The sequence below is a fragment of the Ostrinia nubilalis genome, chromosome 25 (genome assembly GCF_963855985.1).
Source record: "Ostrinia nubilalis chromosome 25, ilOstNubi1.1, whole genome shotgun sequence".
NCBI lineage: Eukaryota > Metazoa > Arthropoda > Insecta > Lepidoptera > Crambidae > Ostrinia > Ostrinia nubilalis.
Genome location: NC_087112.1, coordinates 4346462 through 4373958, shown reverse-complemented (window position 1 = coordinate 4373958; position 27497 = coordinate 4346462). Strand labels below are relative to the sequence as shown.

General features: G+C 35.6%; 1 protein-coding gene across 5 annotated transcripts in view; it reads right to left on the bottom strand.

Moving 5' to 3' along the window:
* Positions 1-27497, bottom strand: part of LOC135084272 (protein pangolin, isoforms A/H/I/S) — a 175902-nt gene that overhangs the window by 54940 nt on the left and 93465 nt on the right. The window lies entirely within an intron of this gene.

Sequence of the window (27497 nt, the reverse complement as noted above, 5' to 3'; positions counted from 1 at the left end):
ATTTATTTCAGATAACCCTCTCTAACACCAAGTTAAAAATATGTCTGTGTCAGTAGTGGCTTCTTCACAACAATTGATCAATTGTCGGGCATCGAACCTGTAATCCAAAGCCTAAACTTTTTTGGGTAATTCTCACGTTTAAAATAAAATGTATATTCTATAAAAGAAATCCCGAAACTAAACAAAAAATAATTACAATTCCAAAAAATTCTCGTTGACTCCTACACGTGTCACCCTCGTACATAAAACATGGCGTCAGTAACGTGTACACGATATTATCTACTAATTTGCATGTTGCTAATCTATTCCGCACGTTTTTCTTTGATGTCACACGAGCGTTTAACCTTCGTCCCTGTTTTAATATTATTTTTCTCCACCCCTTATACGTATTAATAGGGGAAACGGGAAATGTAGCAAAAATATTTACCAAAGGAAGCAATGCATAATTGTAGAATGTGAAAATAAAAACGTACCATTTCCATTCCAAATGAAATGGGTTATTTTTAAACGAAAATACTCGTAAGTTAATTTAAGTTCTTTTTACACTAACAATTCCACTTTTGAAACTGGCAATATAGTGTTCATTTGTTTTAAAGCTGCCAAAAGTTGTTTTTGAAGTCTCATAAAATATACGTGCTTCCCAACTTTTGTAAACACAACCAGTAACATCACATCTTATTCAAAGTATCTGGCCGTTTTTAGAAAATAAACGTTAAAGTATTTTAATAGAGTTCCTAAAATAAGAAAAGAAAATTTAGAGCTAAACTTTATTGTTTTTTTTTTCTTCTTTTGTTCAAATAGTTTAATATCACAGATTTTTGTAGCACGTCAGTTACATAACTTGGAGCAAACTAACTTTCAACACTTAAATTAAATTAACACAACTGAATCTTTTTGAATCGTGTTTCTTTCTATCTTAATAAGTTTCTAAGGACATTTTCCGCATGTAAACTTGGTATAATATCCTAAAATCGTTTTGCAGTCCTTATTAAAATGAACGTGTAAGATAAAACCATAGATATACCAGCGTCTTTTCACGTGCTTTATTTTAACATGTAAAAACCTCTTAACCCGCTGACTGCGCCCAACAATTAGATTAGTGAGATTAGAGTCGGAGTGGGCGACACTGCTCGTCGCGAACGTGGCACACATAAGAATGACGTATTACGAGTTATGTCCAGTATGGTGTGATAGCAAGTGTCTTTATTATCGTACAATTGATATACATATTTGTTACAAAATAGATCCTATACAACGATGTACATAACCCACAACTTTAGTTAACGTTGCTTACTCCAGTATTCACAAACATTACTATGAGGTCTCACAGTGCACGTGGACGCACAGGGTGACCTGACACATGAACCAATCACAGAGCTCTATTCAACGCTGTGCGTTCGATTTGCTGCTTCACTTATGCAAGCATCGTTTGTGAATACGTGCGTTAGACAACACGATACTTCAAAATAAGCACTGTGACACCACACAGGTAGTCGTAACAGGTGATCAAGTTTCTTGCACTACTTGTTCTCAGCACTGGCAGGACAATATTGTCTTGAAGCAGTGGCAGGGTTAACATAGAAAAATAATATGTTGTTGCGTGTGAAAGTGCTCTTTAAAATCTCACGTTCACAAATCTATGAGTTAATTACTTACGCAATCAATATACCAATCCGTAATAAATAGTTTCTGTATTGTATACGTACCTGAAACAAATAAAGATTTTAAATTAAATGTATGCCTAATACAAAAATTGGAGAAAAAAACAAGAGAACACTAAAATAATGGAATATTTAATACAAAAAGCCTTTACTAACGACAATCAACTTTTATGACATTTAGGCTGGGTTGCACCATCTTATTTTAACCTTAACAAACGTCAAAAATCTGTCAAGCTCAATACAAAAAACACCGGTTATCGTTATAGTTACGGTCAAAGTTAGGTAGTGCATCTCAGCCTTATTGGTCACTTTTAACGTTAACATTTTTATAACTACAACTCGCTGGATATCTTTGATTTATATTATAATGAAAGTGTATAAGTAAGTAAGCTTTATACTACTACGAAGTGCTGTCAAGGTTATGATTCGGATATTTCAGCATCATCATTTCTCCACGATCATAGTGCATCCATATCCGAGTTATTATTAATTCAAATAAATCTTCAGCACTCATCCGATAATTAGTTTACAAACACTTAAATTTCTGACGTAGTCATCTCCAAAACAAATGTGCACGGATCTAAAAATTCCGAGCAATAAGGCAAGATGCCAGATTGTCGAACTAAATGGCCGATAATGATGGATTAGAATCGCCACGTCATGTACTGGGGATGTTAGGGTATCGATGAACTTAAAATATCGATATCGGCAGATCTCTTTTATTTCTGGACGGTAGAAATTATAAGGTATATTTTCTTCTAGTATCGATTGCTTATGTTATGGAAGACTTTGTCCAGCAGTGGACTTCATTTGTCTGAAAAGAATAGGTGCAATTATCATTATCACTCTAACTAATTGTTAGCGGCCTGCATCCAGCGCCTTCCTGCTACCTCTAAATTCAATACGATACGTCCAAACTTTCCATTATCCCAACTTATCGGACTCCACATCACTAAGCTGGAAATTCTTTCTTGATGTGCAAGCAAGTACTCCTTATGCCGTTGTAAATAAGGGTCAAAGTGGTCATATACTTGTATGGTGTCAAGGACACTGAATCACAAGTGAATCATGATGACAATAGGGTCTTTGTTTACTTGTAGTAAAATGATGGTCAGACTGAACTACTTAAATTACATTCGTTCAATCAACTCTAGGTGGAAGATTGTTACGTTTACACAAAAATGAGCTTTGAAAATGAACAGATAGATTAAATTTTCCACTAAAAAGTAAAAGAAACGCTACGTAATCTCTGGGGTTACTAACAGATTGAAAAAATTCTTAAACTTCAAGAAAGCTTCAGTGTCCTAGTGAGACATTCATAGACTACATTTTTCCTTGGGAGTGTTCCTTAGGGATTCGTTTAAGTCCCTCGACGTTCGACAAAACATCTTAATAGAGAGGCTAGAAAAAGGAATTGCGAATATCAATATTAGTGATGTGATAATTGTGCACTTAGGCCCAGAAAAGCAGACGGTGAAACGCAAGTGCAACGAAACTGCAACTGCTAGTTACTTTTGAGTTGCATCTAAGTTTCTGCCATAGCGTCCGTTGAGAGACCACACATGACGCGACCAGTTTGAAACTTTCAGTTTGCAGTTTCAGTTTCGTTTTTAGTTGCAGTTTCGTTGCAGTTGCGTTTCACCGTCTGTTCTGGGCCTTATAAGAAACTAAATATTTACACACCGCTCGCCCTTACAAAAATGAAAAATCATGGCAACTCTACACCACAAAAAAGCTCTTCATCTTCACATCTAAATGTATACTTATTATCACAGATTCTGTTTGTCTCACAATGTTGAATTCAAAGCGTTATCTCGAGTTAATCTGTTTTTTCTGAGAGCTTTAAGCTCGAGCTGATAAGGAGCTTTGGCTTTTTGCTACCACCTTTAAATGGAAGATAAAAATAAAGAAAGAAAAAATATTTATTTGGTTCAAATATACGGCGCTTTGCATTTATAAACGTGTCTACTACACATGAGGTTTGAAATCGCTGTTTTAACCGTCTCTTTCTTTAATACCAATCTATATGTATTTAGGACAGTGAGAGAGATGGGTATATGACGTATCGATTGAAAAAAAAAAACAAAAAGTTGAGTAATTTAAGTTCGTTCGTTCGTTTCAGCCAAATGACGTCCACTGCTGGACAAAGGCCTGGAGTAATTTAAGTGTCATAGTAAAATTATTTTCAGTAACATGTCTTTTGAAATAAAAAAATAGCTCCAAAACTAAATGCCAGATCACAGATCTTAAGATATTTATTTTGATTCATATTTAATTTGAATTTTAAATACGCTTTTACTACCGTGCCGGACCATAAATATCGGCGCAAAATACGACCGTCCCAACCTATAAATCATACAAAAGATAAAGATATTATCTTTGATTATCTTTATTTCGAGTCTGGCCACAAAATTTTATCATTAAATACTAGGAAACGTTCTGACCCTACTTTTGAAAACTTAAATTATGTACTTATGCGTTTTATTAACATGGCCAGCATTCGTTTAAAAATTAAAATTCTTAATCTACATCTAATGATCACTCAGCGCACATTTCCATCGCTTATTCTTATAAGACTCAGCCTTTCATTAATAAATTAATACTTAATGCCAAAAGTTTAAATAAACATTCGTCTTAACTGTACTTTAAATGAGTTTTATTATTCATTAAAAACCGGATAAGTGCGAGTCGGACTCGCGGACCGAGGGTTCCGTACAAACCTGTAGGTAATAAGTAAATTCGCAGTTTCTGTACCCTAAGACGTTGCTTCGTACTAAATTTCAAGATGCTGAGTTCACGAGAAGTACTCATGTAGTCTGATTCCCTTGCGAGTGATAAAAATTGCGGCATAAACGGTTGTATCTTTTGATTGCATTGGCTTAGAAGTTTGATTTTTTGACAGCTCCAAGGGACAGTAGACCTGAGTATTTGATATGAATTTCAGCTTGATACCTCTACGCGTTTTTGAGAAAAAGAGTCTTGAGTCTTGACAGACTTTTAGGATCAAACAAAGTGGTCCTAAAAGGGTGTCGTTTTTCCTTTTGAGTTACGGAACCCTAAAAATCGTTCGTACCTCAAGGCGGAAAGCCATGTTAATAATTATAATAACAAGACGCCGTAAAAACTATAGCACATTAATTAACAAATGATCAAGACAATGAATTACCAAGACCTTGGCTGAAGGAAAGCATGTGCATCTTAACACAAAGGCATAGGCTTCAAAGTAGAACGCTGCGATTAAAAAACAAAAGACACGTCTTCAAAGGATATTGATGACACAGTGTGTAGTGGTGAAACGGTAAGTTCATTAAATAATTTAATACAATTAGTCTTAAGCTGGCATAATTTGTGTTACGTAACTGAACTTAAAACATCTGCTTAACTAGATAGATAGCAACTTCACGCAGAAGGATTTAATTAATGCTGCTGACAACGCCACTCTTATAGCTGAGTTTTGGGCTGACACTGTGTAGGTTTGTTGTTGACACGACAAGAAGAAGAAGAACTAGATAAGAAGATTCGTTATAATTTGGATTTAGGAAGTTATAGATTCGATTGCCACTGTTTCCTTATTCAGAATATGGGCCTTAATTATTTTTACTCAGAATTAAGTAAAAATTCTTCGACTATTTGGCGACACAGAGAGACAAATAAATCCAAGGAACGCCTAACAAAGCACGGTCTCTCGCATTTTTCTATCGCTCTGAAATTCAGTCACTTCTCACAGTTTGTTCAAACCTTAACTACTCATTCCCACTGCGCTGTGTCATGTAATTTTATTCTAATAAGAAAACCGGGCGTGGCCGCTCCTGCGCTACGCAACATGGCCGACCATATGCGTTTATTATCGCATAATGACCATTTCATTAGCTCGCTGATTTTTTTGAGGCGGAGCTGCTGATCGGCTTGGTTAGAAAAACATATTTCATTTTAAGTATCATATGCATAGCTGGTCTTTGTATGAAAATGAGAAGGATGTGGCTCAGTAGTCTTCAAACTATAGTGTATTTCAAAGTAGAAAATTCCTATTTATCTAGACTATTTTAAAGTGTGGACGACAGCAAAATACTGTGCCATCTCTACAACTAGGTGTTGTTGAAATTTAATAATACGTTTGTAGTAATATTTATAGTCTGCTGTCGACTGTAGTCATAAATCACAGCATTAAACAAGAAACATTAAAAACCAAATTCAATAAGATAGTAAGTAAGTTTAAGAAACTTTGAGTCGCATAATTTGTTAACTCTACCAAATCTTAAAGAAACAAGTGCTGAGAAAAAGCACCGAAACTCACTCAAACCACTGCATGACGGTTAAAAATGAATGTGAATATTATGGATTTAGGAGCAGTTCTAACAATAAACCACGAATTTTGGTTTTTAGATATCTACTTTATTTATGATATTACAACTCTACGATCTTACGCTTTTAATACAAGATTATCATCAACAGCTTTTAATACAAGATTATCTGGTTACCGCAATTATGTAGAAGTGTTGATGTTACAGGTATGGTCATAATCCCAACTAATAGGAGTTTTACTGGACTGGTGAGAATGAGTCAGAAAATTAAACCTAATTTGTCGCGTTCCAATAAACAAAAAGGGTTAACTTGTAGTAGTTAAGTTAAACTTTTGATAGTTTGTATATAATTACTTTTACAGGGATGAAAACAATATTTTGGGTGTGCTTAGGATCTGTTTTACTTCTTGATAATAAAGCCTAACTTTTGTAACAGATTAACTCAATTTTTCAACTAGTGACGAGGTATTATGACCTGTGTGCTTACCATAAGTTTACGTTAGATGTGCTCGCTAGCGAGTGCGTCAAAAAAATCTATGATGATTTTAGTTCCTGAAAGTAGCCGCTAGGGGCGATGTAATTTTTTTATGCAAACGCCAGCGAGCACATCTATTAAACTCATAGTAAGCACACTGATAGCTACTAGCTACGCAGTGAATCGAACTCTTAGCATTGTGAATACAACAGTCTTATCTATTCTGTATCCAATAGTGTCTTCGAAAACATAAAATATATTTCTATCAGCCGATTTAAAACCTAACATCTTCGAAGCCCACTCACCTATATTTGCTCGAACGTCTTTCCCTAGATCTTAAATTTAAGACCTAGACGACTTGCATTTTTGATGCTGAGAGCTTTCAAGGCGGGATAAAAGCTTTAAGCTTAGTCTGGTATTGTTTTATTATTTAAAAGCCTTCGACTTTTCCTAAGTGCCCTCGTGGCTTAGTATTGGGAATATTGAGGTTAGGAGTTAAAGTGAGGATTTTTGTTTGTCGTTCAAAGTATTACGGTTTAAGAAATCGTATTGTGTTTTTGACAACACACAGGGCCCTGATTGCGCTAAAAATTTTCAACTGGAATGCAATTGGACGACGAACGAAAATCAGCTTTTTGACAAATTCGTATCGCAGTTCAAATGAAGGTGAAACGTTAACGGAGCGCAACTGCGCTTTTACGTAAACGCTGACAGAAAGCTACTTTATCTCAAACGCTCCAAGATTTGCTGTTTTGATTTGATTAGTAATTATAGTTTCAAAAATTAGTTTGATGTGCAATATACAAAATATACAAGTACTGATTAGTGTAGTTCGGTTTTACTTATAAGTGTAATAGTTGGTACAATTATTTATTTAAGCACAAATAAGTTTTTCTTTTTTATGGCCTTGGGATTTATCGAATACAGATAGCACGTCAGACTATACATTTTTGTTCGAAAATAGAAACTATTGCAAACGCAAAGACATAAGAGACCTCAGTGTTAATCTTTATGTTCTGTCGTCTGCTGTACTATTAATAGCATCCTCGTGACATTTATTAAACAACAATTACCATACGACTTTAAAACGGTAATCAATTTCTTAAGTTCTTAACCCGTTGTCATCCAGATGTTTAACTTTTCAGTTACTGACATGCCCCGGAGCTGGCATCAGGTTAAGTGTCCGCTAAATTAGGTATTTATACAAAAACACTTGTTGGGAGCCTCGAAATTACATGGCGATTGACATACAAAATATACATACATTACCATAGGAAGATGTACCGGTATTTAGTATTAATTTATTGCTTAAGGGCTAACATGCGCTTGCGACTGCACTGCCACTGCTGTAAGTATGTCATGTTTATTGTTATTTAAATATTTTAAGCAACGGTCAAAGAAAAAAAAAAGGAAAAAAGTAAAAAAAAATTGTGAATACGCCTGAAAAGGCAGAATTTGGAGCGTTTCTATAATTAAGCCATGTATCTTCTATTGTTTACCTAAATTCACATTCACAATAAAGTTCATTTCATTTCATGTTTAATAAATTGTTGTAATGCCACTGTTATAAGTAAGTCATGTTTATAGGTATTTAAATGTAAACAACGGTCAAATAAAAAAAACTTAAAAAAATGTGTTGGCATTTTTTACGATTGTATGTACTCGTTGCTATGTGAAAAGAAGATAATAAATAACTTTTGAGTAAGGATTTTATGTTTCCGCGCAATTACGTTTACCTCGATACAAGTAATTATATGGAACACGTAGCAAAGAAATAATAAGCCTTGTCTTTGGTTAATTACTCGACTGCGAAAAAGAGGGGGAAAATTTTTTTATTCAAAAACTGTTGATAAAAAATCAAAGCCGTGGATGCTTTTTATTTGACCTAGAATTGGAGAAGATTAAACAATTAATTATTTTAAATTAGATAACATGCCTTTTTATATTTTAAGGTGTCTCATAATATCACAGAAGATCTCGTAAAAATTGATAACTATCAATAATACAGTAAAAAAAGCAAATAATAATAAATTACCACAATTATTGAACATTATGGATGCAAATTAAATATTGTAAAAATGATTTAAATATTGTAAACCACACAAAACATTTAGCATAAATGATTTTACAAAACAAGCTGATTTGGTATGTATTCGAAACCCCAGGTGGCGGATGCGGAGTATAATATAAATCAAAAAATGACATTAGCTAACTGTATAATAGCTGTATAAGTATAATAGCGTTTATATTAACTTGATTTGATTGAACTTAAACTTTGTGTAAGTGACGCCTTTTACAGGTTGCTCTGCTTTATTAGTTTACACGTGCCCAACTTTTTGGGACAACTTTGGTAAAAGTTTCTTAGAAGTTATCCGTTGGTGGCATTTAACGTGTTAATAATTATTTGATAAACTGCTATTAAGAAAATTGGTTGTCGAAATCATCATCGTTAATAACTTCTTATTGTTTATTTGGATAAAGTTTTCACCAGAATTAATCTACATGTTTTAAATTAAAATAAATCTTATTATTTATCAACTACACACACTTTCCATTATCATAATTAGGTACTCTACACGATCCCAAAATTTTCATCATCATCATCATCTCAGCCATAGGACGTCCACTGCTGAACATAGGCCTCCCCCAATGCTTTCCATGTTGCCCGGTTGGTAGCGGCTTACGTCCAAAATTTTACCATCCAGAAAGTCTCAGCTAGCTTCGGGAGGTCGTCGGTCCATCGAGCAAAGGAAAACTTTTTTAGTTCTAGCTACGTGTAGGACAGCCTGTATAGGTAAAAATATAAACAGACAAACATGTATTTTTCTGAGGTCACGACCTCAAGTTAGTTTGACAAATAGATGACATAAATGTCAGAGAGTCGCATAAATACGATGCAAATTGCGTTAACAATCCGTTAATGGGATTCGTTAAGCTTTATAAATAATCTTTATATGATGTAAGAAATGTTATAATAGGAAATAATAATAAATAATGAGGTTTCGTCTGTTTATGGACACAATGGGGATTGGGAAACACGTTTAGACGAATTCGTCTTCAAACTCTCACACATTAAATATTACTGGGGATCGCAAACAAAGTTTCTGTCAGATTGTGTCATTCTATCAAGACTTTTAAAACTGTCTTTTACAAATAAATATTGCAAAAAATTATTCAATGTACGAGTACATCATCAGTCTCTACATTTTGTTGCATATTAGCACCTGTTAAGTATTATTAATAGATGTCTCAGTGCTTAACTAGATTTATTGTCTGTATCTAACCTCACTTTGACCGTCTGTCTTTGAGAAACGAGTGAATAGATATTTACTGAGTACCTAAGTGTGCTATTTAGATCTCAAACTCAGTCCCAATTCCTCATCCCGACTTTGTGGCGTGGCGTGGATTTTATCGACGTAAGAAATCTAGATCTTCAAGCATTTGAGAAAAAAGTAATCCCACCAAAAACATTCTGTAAAAAAACTAGCCAAGTCTCGATGGTGCTGCTTGTTTATCTCTAAAAAGTAATGAAATCTAGACAAAGTCGTGCCAAGTCTATGGTTCTTTACTGCGATTTCTTTATTATTATAGTTAATGTTGTGTGACTTGGCCGTTGAAGGGTACAAAACCAGGTGCTCCATGACACCATTGCACCAATCTGTTGCCAGAACCGCTACCCATTGACGATGGAAAATTGCCACTTGGAAAACGTTGATTTAATAACCAGTCAATTGTAGGCTTAATAAAGCTGCGTATTTCAATAATACTTATGCATGATTATTGATTATCTTAATGAAGATTGTTCAACGGCCAAGTCACACAACATTAACTATAATAATAAAGAAATCGCAGTAAAGAACCATAGACTTGGCACGACTTTGTCTAGATTTCATTACTTTTTAGAGATAAACAAGCAGCACCATCGAGACTTGGCTAGTTTTTTTACAGAATGTTTTTGGTGGGATTTCACTTCTTTTTGTAGAATGTGGCATAATAATTTAACGTCGTCGTCCTTTAATATTATCGACATTTTTTTTACGATATTAAACACATCGACCTTTAAAATGGACAACGAATCAGAATAATTGTTTTATAACTTAACCTTAGCGAACCTCACGATATAATAAACGAAACCAACCAAATTCAAATTACACAACATTCAACCAACTTGATGGACGGGGGGGGGGGGGGGGGGTCTAGAGAGGAAAAAAAATCTGGACACCGCGGTGCAGAAAATCGACGCTCAAAGTGCTAGCGCCATCTAGCGGTGAGCGGTACAGGCGAACACCACGGTGCCGGTGTGGCGCTAGTAGTATTGGTTATGAATGTGGTGTTACTCCAGATCTTCGATTTTCCTAGTTTTTATAGTTTTCCCTTTATGTGGCCATTAAACCCTAACTCTGTACCAAATTTCAGCTCTCTGAGTTTATGGGAAGCACTAGTTCTATTTTGATGATCATCAGTGAGTGAGTGAGTGAGTGTCATAAATGCGAAACTTTGCTTTCGCTTAACTTCGGAACTAAATGACCTACAGACTTGAAATTTTGGATTTTAAGTGTGTGATTATAGCTTACTAGATGACGAAAATTTCTGCGTTCTGGTCTTATCCAGAGGTTCTCAAATAGGGGCCTGAAAATGCGGCGAAATGGTTCCAGTAAAGATGGTACGGCAGTGTTTGCTTCGCGCTCGACTTGGCGGGGGCACTGCCGTGCCCCCAGATAAGGAATAGCATTAGTTTTGGATCTTCAGTTACTTTCTGAACTAAGTCTTCTCCAGAAAACACAATTCAGCAACTGCTAGCTAGGATTTTTTTCGTCCTCTGGATGCATATTCAACCTTCACTGGTTGGTTTCAGGCCAAACTGTAGATCCTGGCTATACAGGAGTTGCAGTGGTGGAAAGAAGAGGTGAGATTAGTCATGTTAGGACCTCAAAAAGAGAAACATGACTAAGAGCCAAATATGCATACTCATAAAGGTAACCCTTATGCATGTTTGACTTTTGAGATATGGACCTTATACTAGTAATTTCTTCGTGGTTCCATCGAGCAGGAGTCGTCTTACACAACGTTTCGTGGTCTCTTCGAGACCTGATGTAGTCAATTCATTTCGTTCTTCAAAAAGGATACTAAGTACTGTTATATCCTACCTTATAAGTGACGGTAGTATGTTTCGGAAGCGCCAAATCGATATTTAAATTAATTACTTGGCGACAATGGGTCTGCCAGCTACCATTCAACGATGTGCTTAGTATAGATTATGGAATATTAAGTCGTATAGACTAGTTGCTTGCCTCGACTTTGTGGCGTGGCGTGGATTTTATCGACGTAAGAAATCTAGATCTTCAAGCATTTGAGAAACAAGTTATAAGGAATAGCATTAGTTTTGGTTCTTACAAGTTCATACTGGAATTGAGAATAGTGAGTAGACTTCTAGAAGACCTAATGGACCAATGATTTGGTTAAGATCGCGAGAAGCTGCTCAATAGAAAGTAGAGAACCTTGGACCTATGGCGGGAGACATAAATGTGTAGTGTTCTTCTAAAAGCTGATGATTATGAAATTATGATGATGATTAGAATTAGATTATGGTAATGCCACGATGGGATAAAAAGAGGGTGTTTGGTAGAGTCCCAAAGATTTTTTTTAATGAAAAAATGTATGTCTCAAGCAGTAGGCGGTCTGGTCTTAGGATTTAGACCATTGACCACCCAACCTAACAGTGACGTCACCCCCATTGACTCCAAGGCGGAAACCATCAGTATTCTGCCCACACCGGCCAGTTTTGGACGGAGGAAGTGTACTAGGATAGTGTGCACGTTCGGTCTAGACACAATGCAGGCAGATTGTTATCACTGTCGTAGCTATAAAAGTAGGCAAATTTTAGTGACAGATAAATCTAAGCAATCAGACTGTAAATTTTGTAAATACGACTTTTTTCTGGGGTATTGATTGATTGGCAATTTGATTGGTTCATTTTCAAAAATAATGTGTTTAGTCGAATTTGAATGAGAAATAATTGTATGTAATTTAGCACTTAGTGTTTGTGAACGTGCATGAGTGTGAGAAAATGAAACAAAACCGCAACAACATTTCAAATTCTCCCAAGGAGTCCACCTAGTCTTAGTGAAGTATGGCACTTCTCATCTTTACTGAAAATACACCTAATGTTCATCAAATTTTGTTCATTACGAGTACATACTTCAATGTATTACATAATTTACATTACACAATCGAATGAAGCCAATCGAATACCTTAAAAATTTTCATATTTTTTTACTTATTTTGTATCAATAACAATCAACCCAGCTTACTTTCAAATTTGGAATCTCCGTTACGTGAAAATTAACCCTAAAACGCGGACGGCGGTAAGAAATACCCGAACCCGTCAGATCCAGCGAGTGCGCCAGACGGGGGTGACAAGCGTGAACCCATCTCCACTAATGAGTTGTATGGGAATAGAGCGAGAGGGATTTGAATTATATTTATAGAGGGAAGCCAATAGAACATAATTATTCGCTTTGTTACAACGCTTCCGCAATTATTATGATAGATTGCAGATTCTTATAAAATGGCATCTCTCGCTGTGTCACTACTGTACTTTGTGGCGGATATGATATAGTAAATCGCTAATTAAAACTTCCCATTCTTAATTAACATAACTAACTTTAGAGGCTAACTAATAATTATATTTAGTTTATTTATAAAGTTTAGTTGTTAATTAATTTAAAGTTTTTGAATTTCTTATAAGTAATATAGTTTTAAATCCTAAGAAGACTCTATTTTTCTTTATATTGAGACATAAATTGTGTGCGAACTGATAAAACGTGTTTTTGTGCAAGAAAAAAGGCATTACCATTATCAGTTTTATTTTAAGACATTTTTATTGCCTTATTGCACGAAATATTAGCGTCCACGTGGACTTAATGCCGCATATTGAATAATACCTAGAACGAAAGGCGAACTTATTCCACTAACATATTCCTCTGCGTAATTGCTAAACTCTATCTTACCTTATCACCATCGTTAAAGTTTGACAAATGGACGCATCAGCCCTAATTTAAAACAGCACGAGCGAAATTCACAACACAAAAACTTGTCGCGCAACATTTTAAGCGTGCGAAACGAAACTAAAACTAGGGTCTTCGCCCTCACCTGAAGATGTCGCGTGCGTGCTACAACGGGGAATGCATTTTTTATCGCCCGAACCACTGCCCCTGACACTGACATGAACCGGTGAGCTTTCTGAATGAGACGTCAAAAAGGGCAATTTGGTTGTTACATGAATTTTATTAAGCGTTTCATATTTGGGGCGGTATTCGAGGGTTATGTGAGAATTTATGGGTTGATTGCCAGTCGATTAGTTTGGGGTTTGGGAGTGCGATTCGTTTGAAATGATGTGCATTTTGAAGATAATTAAAAAAATATCTACAGTGAAAAAGTTAATGGTCACTTTTACACTCAAATCATCAAGAAGGTTCATTTTTGGTTAGACAGTTTAGTTCCGTTTTATCCCTATTCTTTATGTTATTTTCTTTATTAAATTTTAGTTACCTATGCTTATCTAAATTGTTGTCCTCGTTTACGTTCAGTTTCAAGATTTTTGATGCTGACTATCCAATGTCATAACTCGTTAAAACCACCGAACCGCATATTTTCAATCAACCATTTTAAACCGTGCTATTACTGAGCCACTAATCATTAATATCATTGTCTTACATCCAATCAAGTGGCGCGTTTCATTCCATTGTGCGGCTCTAATGGCGCCAAATAGAATTGCGCCCGACAGATGGCCCACCGTGGCCCGCGGACCGATGACAAATTCGCGATATTACATGCGGATTAATGTCGCTGCCATTTTTTAGGGTTAAATTGTCTTTTGAGAATCACCCTTCAAACTTCACTATCCACTCACAATCCAATTTCAACTTTATACTCATAAATTTAAAGACCAAAATATTTATTGTCGCGAGAAGAGTAATTCTCTTTTGTTTCGAGCGCGATGTCGAGATCGCAAGGGTGATTCCCCAGCTAGATGCCATCCGATGGTTATCATAATCCCTGCATTGACATGATGTGATGACACATGTCGTGTAGTCGTGTTCTAAAATGTCTTTTTAAAATGTTACCAACTGCCAGTGACGTCGCCCTTGTGTTTAAAAAAATAAAGCCCATTTTTGAAGTGTGTATTTCCAAAAGGACTTTTAGGCCCTGGGAAGGCGTAGTATGGCCAGTTCACAATGCAGATCGCTGTTTGAATATGAAGATCAGTGTAGACTCATCATGGGTGTATTTGTTTATCTGTATTTGTGCAAACGTCAAGAGCGAATTTGTTGTGCCAGGCGTAGAACGTAATTGATTTTTTATTTGCGTTAGTGATGCTAGCAATAATAATTTTAAGACAAAATGTGACCTGAAGGTGAACTAAATTAAAAATAATTTGAATAAAAAATACAATAACGTAGTTTATTTCTGTTTAAACATTTTAGATTATGCACAGTGGACCACCAACTAATTGTAAGAAAAAAAAATCTCGATAGAAATTAAAAAAATCGATAACTACACACGAGCATTGATTAAAAAAACGCCAACAAAAGAGAATTCCAAATTAATATTCTCTGCGCAATTACGATAAACCGGGGCAAACTGCAGAATCATAGAAAATTACAGGACTCAAACAAATGGCACAATGGCACCCCTCTGGCAGGAATACCTAGTCGAAACTAATGGGGACAAATTTTTAATATGGGGTGCATTCATGGATTTACAACAGAAGTGGATTGATGTGTATTTGCTCTGACATTACTTTTTTTAAGTAAATAATTTTAGATTTTTTGAAAAAAATAATGTTTTTGGAAATAAAAAAGAAAATATTTCGGTAGCAATAAGTTCGCTCATCCACTGCGCATACAATTTGACACACAGTGCACAAAAAGTCAAAAGATCTTTACAATCTTCCACTATCACGGGCGAACATTCATACAAAGAACCATTTCATAATTCGAGGACATTCACGTACCTACTGCACAGTGGATCGCTACACGACCGTAAAAAATATAAAAAGTAAAATAATCGTACGCGGTGTCGCAAGGACAAATGAACATCGGAGCTTGGAGAGGTCATTAAAATGAGGCTCGATCTAAAAATGAGGGGGCAGGGAGGGACTTTTGAGAACTCCGTAATTGGACCAGGGAGGGATTCAAATCGTATTCGAACCAGTACAGGCGGAAAGACGGCTGAACCGAGCATAATTAACAACAAATATGGGTGAATCGATTTTTTTCCACGCTCCCGAGTACCGACCGTTAGGTTATTTCGCGATGTAAGCAATTACCCATACAATAACCATTAAAATATTAACGTGCAAACTCCCATTTTTGTGGGAAAACTTAGCTTGTTTAACAACTGCGCGGGGGTAATCGTGTGTTGTTTTCTTTCACATTTACAATGTTCGAGCGTCGCTTTTTATTTTCTTTGCCTTGTGTACGTAATTGAGTATTTTGCGAGCAAACGAATGGGGGTTGTAATCGTTTCTGGAATTTCTTTTGGTATAAAAATGTTTTTGTTGTCATTTCGATGTCAATAGCATTATGAAGTTTGTTGCCGGTAAAAATGGTTATACGACTAATACTGTTTGACGTCGTGACATAATTTCTTGAAACCAGTCATCGGTTCGTCGAACAAAAAAGTTGACGCGAGACCACACAGTGCGTCAGAGGCGTGAAAAAAAGTAATAGACAAAAACCTAAACAAGGGAATCGCGTAACCGCATTATGTTAATAGACGAGATATGACAACATCGGGAGTAATCCGCTTTGTCCGGAGGACATTAGTGTCCACTGGGACTTTGGGAGCCTTTGATTTTGGATTCGATGGAAATTAATACACTCGCCGATGTACCTAAGGGTACATATTTAATGGTATATTGGTACAGGATGGACGAAACAGAATATTCTGAAATAACGATTTTTCTACAGACGCATTAATATGTATGATTAATAGATACGCTCAAGCCGCTCAACGGCTTTTCAAGGTAAAAGCTAGTTTTTTTTATGCATAACAAGGCAGGTATTTGACCACAATCGCACCTGATGTTAAGTGGGATGCAGTCTAGGATGGTACATCTTTATGTAGTAGTAGTATCTTATGAAGGTATTGTTAAAGGTGGTATTGCATCAAAATGTGTAATTTTATGAGCAGTTAACTGTACATAATTATTAAATTAATTGATTATGTTTATATCTGCAGCTGACTCTTTAAAAAGTATAATATGTATGATTTTCATTGACCCCATTAAACAATGCATTCATTAATACAAACTGAAGCGGAAATAACTTTACTCTCAGTTACATTCACGTCATTATCGTTTAAATTACTTTAAATCAATTTAAAACAAATATCATGAACCAATTACGCATAAAATAAATCAGCATATCCAAAAACCGCATCAAACATCGAGCCACTGGTTAATCAGTGCAATCATTATAATTCGCTGCCAGGTAAACACTAAACAAACATTATAAAAGCGCCATTATAGCAAGATGGCGCGTAATTATAGGCTATCTCATTGTTGCCGCACGCGATTTGAAAAGGCGTCAAATTGCTCGTTAGGGCCCCTCACAAATATAAATATTCCATAACATAATCCCCGTTTATAATAGATTTAACCTGCCATAAAATCATATTCATTTTTTTCCAAGCAAATAAGCGGGGTGGCCCACTGTGCGTATTTATAACCGGCCTCGATTAGCGGCGCACAATGGGCAAGAGGTTATAATAGTTATAATTCGTGTTATTTTTCGAGAGGATAATCGGGGTTTCGAGTGTGGGGTAGTTTGTAAATTGGATTTAATATTTTCATTTTTGGCAACACTTGGTGTGAAATTGAACGCTCATTTAAGGGTTATTGGATAGGGTTAATCTGGCTTTAGTGGGTAGGGTTATGCTTACTGGTAGTGCAATTGCTTTATAAGTGCCCATTTTAAATATTCAATACACTTAGCGGTTGTTTGTTGGATTTTAGAGAAATACTTTTCAAATAAGAGCTATTTATTTTTTAACAGTTCTTTAATTTATAGCGTTCTGAGTGGTTTCAAAAGCTTTGTGCGGAAAAAATGTACCATCGAAAAAAATAAAACCGTTGATTGAGGTGATTAATTATATTAATTATTTACACATAATTAATCTATAGTTTATAGTCGACATATTACAAGCTCTGTTTAGTTTGGAGCCCGTTAATTGGTGTGCTAATTACTACAAATGCATTTATTTACAAATCTTATAATGGCATGATATATCGCTGTTATTCGAATAGTAAAAAAAATCGTAAATCATACGAATATTTATTTTTAACATTTCTCTACTTATACTAGCAACACATCACTACGTCCAATAACGTCCGCGCGCCAATATGCTAAAGTAATCTTGTTTATAATACGGCCGAATAGCAGTAATATGAATATGAATAAAGAAGTTTTTGGTAACAAAAAATAATGATACAACTGGAATACAGCTCTACATATTCGAAGAATTTTTTATGATAATTATCTTATTTACAAAACATTTTAAATCTATTGGCACGAATTATACAATATGTACCTATCTGTATAATAAATATTATCTGTCTGTATCATAATTATTATGTATCTGTAACTTTTTTAATTATGAGAAGTTGACCATAAAGTTACTTACGTAATTTGAATTTAGAATAAATTATTCTCGTAGCCACGATTGGTTACTGAAAGGAGATTGGACCAATTTTGTAGAAAAAGAATAAAAAAATAGTTTGATTTTTAAATAAAAATTCGAATTCTAATTTCAAAATTTAAAACAAAAGAACCTCCCCGAGACTTCTTTCAGCATTTTCCGCTATTTTATCCCGTATAGGACCAACTGCATCGTCCCACCAACTAGATTAGGTCTCGAATAACATCTCGAATCTAGAGCAGACGGGGCGAAATGGGACAGGGGGCGAATGGGAAAGGGGGCGGACGGGACAGGGGGGAGAATGGGACTTCTAGGCAATTACCAGCCGGCGAGATGCGGCGTTGCGATGACGCTGGATTGAGGGAACTAATATTCCGGTAGTATACGCGGAGAAAAAGTTTTATTATGATTATTTTAGGTTACGTTGGAGTTTAATGTACGAGAATTTATGTAAAATAATTTCAATAATGCGTCAATTAAATGACTTTGGACAATATGTGGTGACACGTGTATTTTTAACAAACTTTAGTTAGTGATTAGCTATTTACTTTAATAGTTAATTATGAATATTAATTAATCTACACACTAACTATGCAGAAGTTAGCTGAATATCGGGTATTTAGACAGTGCCTACCTGGAAAAGGTGTTTTATGAATAAAAACTAGAATTTCGGTTGATCGATGTAAAAATCTAAATTATTATTCTCTGTTAAGAAATGCCTACTAGGGACATCATTGAAAAACTCTTAAATTGTCTCTACATTACAAGTCATAGTATTCAAATTATTAAAATAAGGCTGTTTGTTTCTATAATAAAGATAAATAAATTAAATATGTAAATGATCTTTTAAAGCTTTTCTTCAAATGAAACCGTCACCCAAAATTTTGCTTGTCGACTGTACTTACAAGAGATAGCCGAGGGGTGCCGACGCTTTTAAAAGTATTACGACCACCCCCACCCGTGACAACCCTTGCACACTTTGATTTTAACTCACTTTTGCTATTCTCAGATATGTCAGTGATATAGTATACTCATCTTTTATCACGTTGATAAAACTGGGGTCAGTGGCTTGTCTAGTCTTATTTAGTGGTAGGCAAATAGGTATCCATAATTTCATACTAGAAATATAAAATATCGGACACGTATATTTTTAATTTTTATTTGTCAATAATACAAGTAATTACGAAGTTATGATGCGTTGAAGTTCCGCGTGACGTTACAAAGTGCTACACTTTTAAGCACGCCTTGACGTCACGGGCCTTTTTTTTTTTAACTTTGGCGCGCTTTATTTCTTTCAATTTCCATTAGCCTAGGCGCAGACCACCGATTTTTAGTCGGCCGATAGTTGGGCCCGATTCTAATCTGTATAAAGAATCAATCTGTGTAATGTGCGCACTTCCATAGCCTTTTTTTTTCGCACTTCCATAGCCTAGGCTTATATTGAAAAAGTGAAAAATACGTGTCGAGTATTTTTTGATAAGTTAACTGACGGATTACAAGAATTCAAACTATTGCTTTTTTACCCAGGAAACATCCCATTGTCTGTTACCTTTTTACTCTTAAACCACTACTGAGACTATCAGACAAAACTTGGTACTAGAGAGAGCTTGGGACATAGGGAAAAACATAGGGTAGTTTTCCGAAATTCAAGCAAACAAAACCGCAAGAAAAGCTAGTCGCTTATATTGTCGTTTTCTATAGGTCTTTAAGTCTAAACTAGATGAAAAAGTACGTAAGTACGAACATTTCCATCGCTTTACTAAATTAAGGGGGTCTTTTGTCTACACCCCAGCGCTGGGGTGTACCTTGCGGATTGATTTTGTGATTCTCTTTAAATCTCTCAAAAAATGCATTCGTTTTGTTTTCAATTTGTCTGGGGCTTAAATAAAATGTAGAGATGGACTTTCACGATCCAAAGTTCCTGGGTTCACTTCCCTGATGGGACACAAGATCTGAAAAATAACTTTATAATGTCCGTTATTGAGTCTATGCTTCAGAAGGCATGTAAAGCCAGAAATATCTATGGTATTTTATAGAATACCTAAGCTAGGATTTCGACGACAGTTATGTTTTTAAAGAGCAAGACTCTTGGTAGAGTCATCGTTTATTCAAATTGTTATAGAAATGTAATATTTCTAGAAAGTAATACTTGGTATTATTAGATGTAATTAATTTACAATTTGGATCTGTCAGAGAATATCAATGCCTAAGGATTCAAAGGCATTGATCATCTTAATTGAATATCAACGAATACGTCCGCCCACTGTCAAAACTAAACAATCTAAAGTATACTAAAGCCTGCCTAAAAAGTATACTTTAATAGATTGTTTAGTATAACAAACAGTTACAAGCTACTTAACCTTTAGTCTAAAGGTTAGGTAGCTTTATTTAATAAACAATACTATAGTTTATAATAACTCGTCGCCATTAAAAACACATAAACAATACGATAGCGATCGCGGCGCGCGCAAAGCCGGTACGTGCTCCAACTAAATGAGCCGACAAAGGCTTGGTATGTAATTCATACTTCCGATTTGGTGGCTGGTGGGGGACAAGGCATGGGAGGTAGCGGGAGCGATAGATTTTAAACTCAACACTGTGGCATCTTATACCGTTGTAGTAGGTGTCATTCTGCAACAATAGTTTAGTCTGATGTGTTAATTAACAAACTGTCAATTAATTGAACGGTCAATCAACAAACTTTTTTGAGATATTATGGTGATCTTCTCAGGATTGTGTATAGAAATAGAAAACTGTGTATTTCCAAGGCTAAATCTGTATTTTTTTAAATTAGTTTTGCCTGAATGTTTTGGTAATAAACTAGAAATTAGGACCTGGTTTGCTGTTGAAATAGTTAATTGAAAATCCTAATATGAACGAGACTTACAAAAAGTAGAGTTCCAAACAAAAACTTATAAGTCTTCTTCTGTTTTTTGTGTCAGACTGGTTCAGCATCAAGCTATACTCATTGGTACTAAATGTAGTATTTATAGATGCCATTTTACAACAAAAAATGTAGTTAAATACGGCTGAAGTACTCCACAAAACGTACATACAAAACGCTACCTCTTCTCCCAACTAAAAACGCTCTCGTTTATAACTCGCGGTAGCAACACCACACATTTGTTCGGTTCAAGGACAGCCAAACCCGGGGAATGTGGCCTAGCTTCCGCAGGATTCGACAGCTCTGATCGGAATACTTATTTATGGATACAATAGCTTTTTGGCTTTCCGAGAAAAGTAACAATGCTTATTAATATACAATTTTGGACTTTTTAAACTCATTTTTAGGGTTCCGTTGCCAAAGGGTACGGGACCCTATTACTAAGACTTCGCTGTCTTTCACCAGCTTGTCGCCCATATTCACAAACATTACTATGAGGTCTCACAGTGGACGCACAGGGTGACACACGAACCAATCATAGAGCTCTATTCAACGCTGTGCGTTCGGTTTGCTGCTTCACTTAAGCAAGCATCGTTTGTGAATACGGGTGTGTATCTCATGAACTTTGAAGAGTTAGATAGTTGTTGTCCGTAGCTAGGGATCAAATACTATAGAGTGACTACTATATCAGGTATTGATAGAGCGAGTAATAGTGTAGAGTTCACATAAGATCTCATGAGATTCTTCAGACTTTTTTAGACTTTACTAAAGGAGATTTCCCAAAAAAGTAACAGAATCTAGGCACAGAACTTGTACAGTTACCAAAAAATAGGCTACCTATAATACTTATTATCCAATTTCTTTACACTAGGTACGCTGTTATTTTAGTTACTATCCATATCTATTGCTCGAGTTACTTTAGTTTTTTAAGTTTGTGGATCGACAAAGTAATATGTATGTATACTTATAGTATGGACTTATATACTTCTTCGCTTTTGTCCTAAAACAGATTGAAATATCTTACCTAATCTCATAAAGTGAAACCTAGACAAATATCAAACGAACCAATTCATTTAGAAGCTTCACAAAACGACCAATCAGCTGGAAACTCAAAAAGAACAATCCGAGTCGACTTCACAATGCGAAAATCCACCGCCATATTACAACGGATAAAAAGTATATCCCCGAAAATGCGGACTACTTCATACAAAATACTTTAAGCGGAAACCCTACACGCACCAAGACTCAACAATAGACGTATCTCAGTAATAAAACGAGCCCACATTAAAATCTTATCCCTTTCTTAAATAAAAAATTCACGAAAATATAAGAGGGGGAAAATCTACCTATTATACTGAAAAGCCCCACCTTATACTCCGTAAGGCTCACAATGGAGTTCGCTCGGAAAACCTTCTGCAATCGAAACTAAACTTTTGGCGTTGGTAATAGAGTTGCTGTTTGGGGTGTACGCAAATGTATCGGTTGAGGAAAAGAAAGCCGTATTTTGAGGAAGTTAGACCAGCTTTTCCATCGGCGTTCTAACGGTCAGCGTTATGCGATAGGGAGCGAACGGCATTTGAAAATGAGATGCAATGGGAGGCAGGGGGATGGTGGCACTCGAAATCCGAATTACCGAGCCGTGTGTAATGATTTTCCCGGAATTATGGCCATTGGAGATGGGATGTTCTTTTTGGGATTATTGGCTACAGTATGAAGAACTTGCTAATGATGCCTCAATTTTCAGTATTTTTCATTTTCTTGCTGCAATACTTAATAAAGTCGGATTTTCTGCTCATCATTATTTTGAATTGTTAGTGTTTATGATTGTATTGTGTCGTCCCTATTGTGATAATGTACAGTCACTCGCACATACTACTACATTATGAAGTATATTTTGTTGGAAAATAATACTTACTTATTACATGTAATTAATATGCCAGTGTTAAGCTTTTTGTGTCGTCGTCGTTACAAGTTTTTCTTCTTTCAGAATACAATATTATAGTCTCACACCATTGCTTTCATAGATTGTTTTTTTTTAGAATCTATAACAAAAGATCTGGTTCAATGTTTGTATGTATCAAGATTATCTTGCAACGCCACCTATGGAATGGTCCTGTTAGTATCTTGAAGTTTTTTCTTTTGATAAGTGACTTTTTGGAAGTTTGCCTTTTATAGTCAAGGATTTTGAAACATCAAAAACAAACAACCTAGTATTGATATTAGCGCCCTCCGGTAATGTCATATTATTATAATATGGCAATAGTCGGAACTAATAAATAATCCAGCATAGATAGCAGCGCCCTGCTGACAATTTCATAGCGCTGCAGCTGGTACGGTTCTGTGTAAGGTCATCTACAGTGAATAACACTGGCCATGTTTCCGTGACGTCAACTTGTATTTTAAACTTTTGAATAAAGAACTTGTCAAAACTCATTCTTAATTCAAAAAGTCCCAACAACCGTTACAACATACAGGGTGCGCGTGCGCTCGATGCGTCGTGAGATAAACTACATCGAGATAGACGGGACGTTTTTATTTTTTTGTTTCCGTATCGCGATTGTGTTTTCGGCCAGTTTTTTTGGAAAATCTTGGCTTTTTCTGTTCTAAGTTGTGGCACGCGAAGTTATTATTAAACTTTGTGCTATTTTTTTACAGTAGAAATATGACAAACATGATTAAAAGGTTTCTTACTTATAAGTCACTTTATTCATTATAATACCATAACGATTCATTAACGGAAGTCAGAAACTGTTATTCATTTGATAAATTTCAAAAACTTAATGAGCAATATCAACTTCATGACAGCCTGTCTACACATCTAGACTTATTTGGGCGTAAACTATAAATTAGTCGATTTCTTCAGTCACTCTGTCTGATCCAGCATTTCGCAATTACCAAGATTTGGCACTGAAAGACGAAGATGAATCGACCATTAAATATAATTAGTTCATTATAATTTACGATCGCATAATAAAACAGTGTGGGTAAACAAAACGATAAAATTATGATAGAAATTCTTAAGAAAATCCAATATGTACGAGTATTTTTTGCAAAAAACTACTTATTCTATCTTATTAATAACTTTCAAACGCAATCGCCATAAAACGTGCGCTATTTCTGTCCAGTGATTTATAAATAACTTGATTATAATTCAATACATGTATAATACTGCACACTAATGGGAAAATGTTTTATTACAACGCCGATAGCGCACTTGACAATAACAATCGTTCAATTAATTAACCTTATCAAATACCACACAGCTGCGTGCAAATGTTTTGTAAACATTATTATAAAAGCAAAATTCAGTAAGTAAACTTATCCCAAAAGAAAGATACTTTCCAAAAATTCTAAGGCTTTATATTCACATCGCCTTCGCCTCAATAATAAAAGAAAATTTGTCTCATCTAAAAGCGTTACTTTTAAAAATAAAGCATTCGATTTTCAAATCCCGAGACGGAACGCAAGCGACCCCGAAATTGCTGGCCGCATTCACCCAGACAAAAGCCCTAAAACACACCCCGCGAGCAAAAAGAAAAGCATTTCCATCGTATCCCCTCCTTCATTTAAATTTCCCGCCCTACAGCGGGGGCGGCGACGTAGGGGCGGCTTCCGCAGAACAGAGACGAAACTTAAAACCTCGTAGAAAAGAATGAGACGGTCGTATGTCCACCTGTTGCGTTTAGTGGCATATTTTCGCGGCGGGTTCTTTTTTCGTTTCTTACCGCGTTCCAAAGGATTTGAATGGCGCGCGCCGTGCATGCGTACTGGCTTAGGTATTGAACGTATCGATGCGGCGGCATTCGATTTTTAACTGCTCGTTCTAAATTCAAATTCGGCAGGGGACTTTTTAAATTAATCCTCGAGTTCTTTTTTTTAAAACGGCAGTTCCGCGTTTATTGCCAGCCAGTATTTTTTCTTACAACAATGTCTTCTTTATCCATGGTTGGTATGCATTGCGTATTGATTGAAGTAATTTTACTTCAACATTGAATCTTATTGAAAATATAATAGAACTTACAATCAAACGGGATTAAGTTAGGCGATGCGTTAAGAAAATGTACAATTTAATTACTGAACCCCTCTGTAAGATTGCAGACATGGGGTGAAGTCTAATTCTGTCGACGCAAACATTTTAGAATATTGCAAGCAATCTTTTTTAGATGTTGCCTAGCTTCAGTTGTGTTCTATAAAGTTAAGTAAACACAAAGGTAGGTTCAAAAGTTCCTGATATCATTATTGAACTATTTTTAGAACTCCGTACTTAGTCCTGACAAGGAACCCTTATTTTAACTTGAGTTATTCGGGTGTTTGAGCCAAAGCTTGACTTTTTAAAAGTTATCAACAATAGTAGAGACAATAATTCAATTTTTTTTATTTTTATACATGCAGATATTTTTCAAATGAACACACTTTTCTACAAGGAGTCTTCTAATGACTTGGCTCACTTTTAGCTTGGTCCACGGGCCAAGTCGCTGGTTTGAATTTTTAAATAGTTCCAGTAACCCAGTCAATGGAAGAAAAACTATTTAAAAATGCCTTTAAGATTAACCCAACCATAATTCTTAACCAAATTTCTGTCTTGTCAGAGACCACCTCATAATCGGTCAAAACCAGTTTGACTGCAAAAATCAGTTAAAAGTGGTTTTGACCAAGGTGTGCAAGTGCACTTCGTGGATCACTTGGAATGCCTCTAGGGACCACCAGTGGTCCGCGGACCACCGGTTAAAAACAACTGCTCTAAGACAATCCCACCTCTAAGATTGAAGAGTAGATTTTGGTTGATCTGGTGTATAATTTATTAATAAAACATTGAAAGTTCACTGGAAGAAAAACTATTTAAAAATTCGAACCAGCGACTTGGCCCGTGGACCAAACTAAAAGCGGGCACTGGAAGACTTTACAAGTTTAACATATTTAAAAACAGATACAACTAACATATTGATACCGCCTCAACCATAAACAAAATTAATGATACCAAAATCAAATTCAAATCCGTTCAATCCACACATCATCGGATGCAGGATGAAGACAAAAATAAAAAGTGTTTATGTTCCCGTTTCCGGTGCGGGTTCGAATCCCGGCGCCGACACGTGGGGTTATTACGGGGAAATGTACCAATAAAAATAGTATCTCGCTAGATTGGATTACGAGTGTGACCAGTTGACTTCTGTATGTATAGATAGAGATTAAATCAAGTCAAAATCTTTATTATGAAGGCCATCTTCAAGGCACTTATGAGTACGTCTCAAATATAGCTTTATCATGTTTTCATCGTCCTCTCACATAAAATGATGCTTTTGTATTAGTTTAAAGTTACTAAACTTTAACAAGCATTGATTATGGGTAGCGATTGAGCTCTCACTACCACACTAGTCAGGGATTCGATTCCTAAAACATTTGGAAATATTTACAAGTTTTCAAATAGGTATAATATCTGTTATTGTCTTAGAAGGCCTACGTTACAAGTTTTGGTTTGGGACTAATTTAAAATTAAGAAACTTCGAAAAGCACCACAATTCAATCGTCACATTAAAATTGTAATAACTAAATCATAGGTACGTTAATATGTCATCATAATATTAATTTTTCGTAGCATCATAAATACTTATAGTTGGCTTTATTTATGACGAACATCATTAAAATTTTATTTTTTAGCGAACTTTCAATAAAATTCGTATATTCCTATTTATTTCTTTGCATTAGATTTTATAGACCAATAGATTATGATACAGAACTGCCAAAAACCGAATTTGTTTTTTTTTTCTCTTTCATGTCAGAGGTATTTACTATTGACCCTCTTTTCCTCATTAGAAGCAAATATAAAGGAAAGCTCAGCGTAGGACGTCCACAAGACGGACTGACGACCTCATAAAGGTAGCAGAAAGGCGCTGGATGCAGACCGCTACCAACCGGCTATTATGGAAATCATTGGGGGAGGCCTATGTTCAGCCGTGGACGTCCTATGGCTGAAATGATGATGATGAAATAATGGTTATAAGAATTCACATTTAAGAATTAAACCCTGAACCGCAAGTCATACTCTCTAACCTTTTATTTATTTTACCAATGGTCCGTGACCCTCACTCGGCATGGGGCACACTGAAAACCAGCGCCGTGGCCTTCGTCACCGTGAGTGGGGTCCTGTTGCAGAGGGCATCTTGTTGGTGAATGGGTGGCACTGCTCAGTTTACTCTTGTTTTTATTTTTTTTCTTCTTTCTATGTAATTGCCTGTATTTGTGTGATGTCCATTGTAATAAATGTATCTTTCTTTCTTTCTAACCACTGAACTAAAACGTTAACTAAAATGATTATAATACCCTACACGAGTCTATTTTGTAATCTAAATCTAGGACTTACTAAAATCAGTAACAGTACAAGCAAAATTATACGTCGATCACACTTCTACTGATAAGCAGTTATCTGCCAGATATCTTTAGATAACGCTAATCTTTGCCACAATCTGGTTCAA